The sequence below is a fragment of the Chrysochloris asiatica genome, unplaced genomic scaffold (assembly GCF_000296735.1).
Source record: "Chrysochloris asiatica unplaced genomic scaffold, ChrAsi1.0 scaffold00594, whole genome shotgun sequence".
Lineage (NCBI taxonomy): Eukaryota > Metazoa > Chordata > Mammalia > Afrosoricida > Chrysochloridae > Chrysochloris > Chrysochloris asiatica.
This window is the reverse complement of record NW_006409112.1, coordinates 105,713-113,700: the sequence shown is the minus strand read 5'-3', so window position 1 is coordinate 113,700 and position 7,988 is coordinate 105,713.

The window sequence follows — 7,988 nt, the reverse complement described above, 5'->3', positions numbered from 1 at the left end:
CGTCTCTTATGCTGTCTAAAGAAGGTATTTGAAATAAACAAATCATTTGTCTTGCAGAAATCTATCATTCGTTCTCCAGCATCATTTCTATTACCAAGTCCAAATTTTCCAACTACTGGAACCTCCTCTTTGCTCCCTACTTTTGCATTCCAGTCACCAGTAATGAGCAATACATCTTGATTGATATCTTAATATAATGAGGGTAAAGTTTGGTTTGGTATATATGTATAATGGATATAAAGGTGAGAATAATTAGGATAATAAATATTATTAAGGTAAGTGTTGTTGTTGTTGTTGTTAAGTGCCATCGAGTCGGTTCCAACCCATAGCGACCCTGTACAGGGTTTCCGAGGGTGTAAATCTTTATGGGAGTAGAAAGCCTCATCTTTCTCCTGAAGGTAAGTGTAGGGATAAGGTTAATTACTTTTATTTGGAGTTGCACCAATTTTTTGGTTCCTAAGACCAATGGATTACTACTATCCTTTAAAAGTTAAGGAATCCATGTTTTTAAGACATGGTATAAAGAGTTAGCAGTTCTTAGTTTTTTCCTTGGTAAATAAGAAAATATCAGTTTCTATTATTAGATTCACAATCTAATGTTTTGTTTAAACTATATTTACAGAATATAGTGCCTAGGATGATTTTTGGGTTGATAGTATAAATAGGGGAAGAATATGTAATGCTATTAGGGCATGTTCTCAGGTAAAGGAAGGTTTAATTGAGTTGATATGGTATGAATTTTTACCTCGTTTAGTGGTAATAAGTATGTATAAGGAATAGAGGGCTGTAATTAGTATATTTAGTCCTATTAGTAGAAGGGATAGGTTTGATCAGGAGAATGTTGTTAAGGCAACGAATAGTTCTCCAATAAAATTGATTGATGGGGGTAAGGCTAGATTTGCCAGGGAGGAAGTAACTCATCATAGGACCATTAAGGGGAGGACTGATTGTAGGCCTCGAGTGAGGATTATGGTTTGGCTATGAATTCGTTCATAATTAGTATTAGCTAGGCAGAATATTATAGAAGATGTTAAACTGTGAGCGATTATTAGGGTTGTTGCACCTATAAATCCTCATGGGGTTTGAATGAGGATAGCTACAATTACTAGTGCTATGTGACTTACTGATGAATAGGCTATTAAGGATTTTAGGTCCATTTGGCGTAAGCAAATAAGGCTAGTTATTACTATACCTCATAGGGATAATATTATAAAAGGGAATGCCATTGAGTAGTTTAAAGGGTCTAGTAGGATTGTAATTCGTATTATGCCATAGCCACCTAGTTTTAGAAGGATAGCGGCAAGGACTATAGAACCGGCAATAGGGGCTTCTACATGAGCTTTTGGTAGTCAGAGGTGAAGGCCGTATAGGGGTATTTTTACTATAAATGCTATTATACAGGCTAGTCATAGGAAGTTAGAAGAAATAGAGGGGAGTAGGGGCTGAATGGTTAATCGGGTTAGAAGAATATTTAGGGAACCCAGGTTATTTTGGAGAAAAGTGAGAGCCCACTAATAATGGAAGTGACCCAATTAATGTATAGAATAGGAAGCATAGGCCTGCGTTGAGACGTTCGGTTTGGTTTCCTCATCGAGTAATGAGAATTAGGGTTGGGATTAAGGTAGCTTCATATAAAATATAAAATATAATTATTTCTGAGGCGGTGAATGTTAGGATTAAGAAAATTTGTAGAGTAATAAGTATGGAAATATAAGGTTTTTTTTGGAGATCAGATTCTGTATTTAAGTGAAATTGACTTGCTATAAGTATTAGTGGTACAAGTCAGTGGTTAAAATTAGTAGTGGAGTGGATAAAGAGTCGGAAGAGAAAAGTAGTGATATGTTAAGGCTTAGGTCTATGGTTTGGTTTAGCAGTGGTAGAGCGATTAGGTTAATTAGGAAGCTATAAATGGTTACATTAATTCAGACTATATTCTTTTTTGAATATCATGTCAAGGTTAATAGCATAATGGTAGGGATGATAATTTTTAGCACTGAAGTAAGTTTAAGGTTTGAACGTAATCTAGGCCATAGGTGTTGGAGATTATTACGAGAAGCGAGAGGCCAATCGCTGCCTCGCAGGCAGCGAATACTAATAAGATAATAGGTATTATGGTTATTAAGGTGAAATGTATTGTTAAAGCTAGTGTAGAGGTTAGGATAAATAATGATAATATTATGCCTTCTAAGCATAGGAGGGAAGACATTATATGGGAGCGATAGATGAGTAGACCAATAAGGGAGATGGTAAATGCTAAGAGTATATTAATTAAGATAGGTGACATTTTGATAATTATGGCTGTGCATAATTTGATGAGTCAAAATCATTTGCTTTAACTTAAACTAATCATCATATTCAATTCATTCAAGGCCTTTTTGTGTTCATTCATATGCGAGGCCAAGGATGAGGGCTATTGTTAACATGAGTTTCAAGTTCCCTGCTTGGATGGCTCATGGAAGTGGTAATAGAAGTGCAATTTCTAGATCGAATAGTAGGAATGTAATGGCTACTAGGAAAAATTTTATTGAGAATGGGAGTCGTGCTGATCCTATAGGGTCGAATCTACATTCATAAGGGCTTGCTTTTTCTGAGTAAATGTTTAACTGGGGTAAATCAGAATGCAATTAGTACTAGGAGCATTGCAATAGAAGAGTTAATAAATAAGGTGAGGATTAGGTTAACTATTGTTTTTTGGGGTTTACCAAAATTTGCTGATTGGAAGTCAGTGGTATTGTTTATACTAAAAGAATATGAGCCTCATCAATAAATAGAGATATATAGGAATAGTCATACTACGTCTACGAAGTGTCAGTATCAGGCAGCTGCTTCAAAGCCGAAATGATGATTAGATGTAAAGTGAAATTTTAGTTGACGGAGGAAACATACTATAAGGAAGGTGGAGCCAATGATAACATGGAGTCCATGGAAGCCGGTTGCTATAAAGAAAGTGGAACCGTAAACGCCGTCAGCAATGGTAAATGGGGTTTCATAATATTCTGAGGCTTGAAGAAGTGTAAAATAGACTCCAAGGAAAATAGTAATAAATAGAGCTTGAATTATTTGAGTGTGGTTTCCTTCTATAAGGCTGTGGTGGGCTCAGGTGATAGTGACGCCTGAGGCTAATAAGATAGAAGTATTTAGTAGTGGGATTTCTAGTGGACTAAGGGGTGTAACTCCTGTAGGTGGTCAGCAACCACCTAATTCAGGGGTTGGGGCTAGGCTGGAGTGATAAAAGGCTCAGAAAAATCCGGCGAAGAAAAATACTTCTGATACGATAAATAAGATCATACCATATCGTAGGCCTTTTTGTACAATTGGTATATGGTGTCCTTGAAATGTATCTTCATGGATAATATGTTGTCATCATTGATATATTGTTAGAAGTATTGATACTAAGCCGATATTTATTAGGGTTATAGAGTTGTAGTGAAACCATATAATTGTTCCTGAAGTTAGAAGTAGGGCTGATGAGGCTAATAAGACCTGTAAGTGGTCAGGGGCTGGGATTTACTATATGATAAGCATGGGTTTGGTGTGTCATTAGGTATTATCATGTAAATATAGGCTTACTAATAGGGTGAAAACATAAGCTTGAATTAGGGCAACTACAAATTCTAATACTGTAAGAAGAAGTAGAATGATAAAAGTAGTAATTGAGGTAGGTACACTAATAGATAGATATAAGTACTAGAGTGGCTCTTCCAATTAAGTGAATTAGTAAGTGACCTGCGGTAATGTTGGCAGTTAGTCAAATGGCTAGGGCTATTGGTTGAATAAATAGGCTAATTGTTTCAATAATAATTAGTATAGGAATCAGTGGAATAGGTGTTCCTTGGGGTAGGAAATATGCTAAGGAAGCTTTGCTTTTGTGTCAAAATCTTAATGTGATTACTTCCTTTTGGGGACAGATTATTTGAATAGGCCTCAAATTAAGTATCTTTTTTTAAGCAATCAAAGTCCAGAGCTTATTTCAGGTAGTTGATCAGTTTTGATCTGCACAAGTATCCAGTGGTGTGGGGGGATATTACTTAATGTATGACCACCTTGGGCGCTTTAAACACATGCAGTGTTCTGGTAACCATCACAGAAATTAAGACATTTTGGTCCCATCAACTCAAGTTTTGTGTTTGATAGTACTTCTATTAGTAATTAATTAGGAAATTTGGATTGAGCATCCTTCATGTAGTAGGTACTATTGGATTGATACCTAATTACAGCCTTTTTGAACTCAGATTTTACCCTTGAGAAATGCATGGTTTTGTATGGGAAATCAAGATACAGACATAAAATATTGTTTAAAGGTTGCTGTTGTTGTACGCCTTTGAGTCAGTTCCAACTCATAGAGACCCTGTATAAGTTTTCCAAGGAGTGTCTGGTAGGTTTGAAGTGTTGGCCTTGTGGTTAGCAATCCCATGCTTATCCTACAGCACAACAGTATATGCATATACTAAGCACCAAATGAGGGCTCAGGCTATCTGCTAGAGTTCAGAGGAGGGATAGGCTAGGGAGGCCTGTCAGCAAATCAGCTCTGCCCAGGACTGAGGAGTTTCTTAGGATGTAGAATTTGAGAAAACTAGATGGATGCTCACCCTTGGGGATTCCAGGGTAAAAGAGAGGAGGGAATCTTCAGTTGTAGCAATGCAAATCAAAGTAAAACAAACCATTCTGGGGCCCAACCAGTTCACAGAGAGGCTCTTCCTGCAACCCTTGGCCTGGTAGCAGTGCTGGGAAATGCTGACAGCCACTGGGTTGAGTGTGTGACATATGGCACTCATACATGACACTGTGTCCATTCCTTTGTAAAAGCTAATGGATGCTTGATAAGAGGTTGAATGGTTTTCTCCAAAAACAATATCCTGAAGTGCGACATCTAGTACCTATGAGTGCGACCTTATTTCGAGATAGACTCCTTTTGCAAATGTAGTTAGTTGGCATGAAGTCATACTAGAGTGGGGTGGGTCTTACAAGAGTAATGTCCTTATAAAAGAGGAGAAGAGACACAAACACAGAGATAGGGAAGAGGGCCATGTGAAGATGGAGGCAGGGACTGGAGTTCTGCTACCATAAGCCAAGGAACACCAAGAATTGCCAGTAACCTACAGAAGCCAGAAAGCAGCAAGCAAAGACCTTCTAGAGCCTTCAGAGATAGCATGACGCTGCTGACCCCTTGAATTTGTACTTCAGCCCTCCAAAACTATGACAGAATAAATTTCTATTATTTTAAGTCACTCACTTTTTTTAAGGCAGCCTTAGGAAACTAATATAGCCTCTCTAGTTTCCATTATTTTAATTTCTTACACCAGTCTTGGTATTTTCAGTAACCTCATATGCATGTAAAGGCTAGACAGTGAATAAGGAAGACCATAGGAGAATTGATGCTTTTGAGTTATGGTGTTAGAGGAGAATATTGAAAGTACCATGGGCTGTCAAAAGAACAAACAGATCTATGTCGGAAGGAGTGCAGCCAGAGTGCTTCTTGGAGGTCAGGTTGGCCAAACTTTGTCTCTCATTCTTTGGACATATTGTCAGAAGGGACCAGTCACTGGAGAAGGATATCATGTTTGGTAAAGTGAAGGGTCAGAGAACAATAGGACAGATTGGCAGAGTGGCAGCATCAGGTGTGGCAACAATGGGCTCAAGCGTGGCAACAGTAGTGAGGTTGACCCTGGATCGGGCAGTGTTTCGTTCTGCTGTGCATATGAGTTGCTATGATTCGGTACTGACTCGATAGCACCTAACAACAACAACAACGCACTTGTAGGAGTCCTGGTGTGGCACTGTGGGGTTTATGCGCCAGACTGCAAAGTCGGTTTGAACTGCAAGGTCAGCTGTTCAAACTCACAAACTGCTCCTCAGAAACCCTACACAGGGTCACTATGGGTTGGAACCAACTCGATGGCACAAACAACAATAACAACCAACAATGTACTTGTAAGACTGTAACAAGCAGAGAAAAATACACCAATTAATTTATCAGAGGTCTCTTCTTTAGTTTTCTGTGCTTTCAAAATTTCCTAAATGAGGTGTATTTAAACACAGAAAAAGTAAAATATTGGGAGGGAAAAGAAAAATCAAGGTTATTCATCATGCTGACCTTTATAAAAATCAAAATGTTGGAAATGACTGAAATGTTCTCTAGAGAATAGTTAAATTATGGCACAACTCTGACAGATTTCACAACCATTTTATAATATAAAAATAAAAGCTCTTCTTCCTTAAGATAGTGTGTTGCCCTGTCAGTTCTGACTCAGTGACCCTGTATAGGGTTTCTGAGGCTGTAAATCTTGTACCAGAGCCACAAACACAAAGACCCACAGAGCAGGCATAGGAGAAGATACTGGAAGGAGATACATAACAATGTTAACAGTGATACTTTTGGGTGGTTTCTCTTTCTTCATATTGTTCTATATTGGAGTCCTGGTGTGGCACTGTGGATTACTGCACGGGATTTCAAGGTCAGTTTGAACCACAAAGTCGGTGGGTTCAGGTTCACCAGCCACTCTTGCGAACCCTATATAGGGTTGGTATGGGTTGGAACCGACTCGATGGCACTTAACAACAACAACAATTCTGTATTACTTATGTTTCCTACAAGAAGAATTTCCTAGTCCAAAGAGATGACAATGAGATCTTTTCAGAGTGAGCATTACACTTGAAAGTCGGAAGCACCACACAGAGTTCTATTTTGAAACTACCTGTACTGTTGTTTCAGTAGCTGCTGAGGTTCGCCTGCTTCTGAATTCCTCTCCCGAAACACAGCACTGGCATGCTGCAGCTCTCCCTGGCCTTCCAGATGCCCAGCCCAGGCTAGGTACACTGGCGATGACTGGGTCCCAATCCCATGGTTGTACAGAAACTCAAAAAACGGATGAAGGTCACTGTTGTACTCAGCCTATAAAAGCCCAAATAAACAGACATAAGAAGAAAGGAAATCTGGCCTAGCATCCATTCAGCCCCTAACAGACCGTTGTCACGAAGGCCTCAGGGATGAAGAAGGCAATCATGTTTGATAGCAACCTTAAAATTAAGGAGGCACATTCCTATTCTCATCCTTACAATTATACACATGATTTCCCAAGATGGTGTGTTCTACACTGACCCATTATCTAAAGCACGCCTTTTATTTATCTTAGCATGTTTCCCATCCCAGTAGTTTGTAATCAAATCCATGGTTTTCCTATTCATTCCATTAATGATTTTATATCTAGAGTTCATATGCTCTCAAGTCTTTATTCCCAGATTAAAGAGTCCCAACACTTTAAAACCTAAATTGAGGGAGTAATCTCTTTTTATTGCTGAATTTTGGCTTCAGAGTTATTTCATCAGTTATTCACAATAAACTTAATTTACTTACAGAAACCCTCTCAACACCTGGGAATATCTGCTTATCCTGACCCCTCCTGTGGAACCCACTTCTACACTGCAGCACATGGGGCTGTCAGGAGCTGGAATTGACTGAAAAGCAATTCCTCTGACTATTTTTAGTAGTAAAATGATTTTCATATCTAAAGGGGAAAGGCAAAACAAAAGTATCATAGATTTAATACATCTGAAAGAATACTTACAAATTTTAAACAGGAATTGATAAATCTTGGGTCATTGTGATATTGCTACTTATCTAAAACTTCCTTCATTAAATGTTGTAATAACATTGCCAAGTATTCTTTATTTTCAGGAAAGTTCTCTTCTACTCAATGCATGTAACTAGAAAAAACAGAGATGAGGTCAAATTTCAGAGCAGCAACTAATTTGTTTACAGGAAAGTGGTAAGTTAAATGCTAACCTTTCCCATTCACCAAGTGGGTCATCACCCTTGTAGTTCTGCATGTGGGCCTCAAACATTCTAGAACAGAGAAAAACCAGCACATGAAACATTAGCGGCATATCCTCTAAAAGCAGAAGATATGTTTGATTTTATATGATACTAATCATTATGGTGTCCTGGTGTGGCACTGTGGGTTAATGCACCAGGCTGCAAAGCCGTTTGA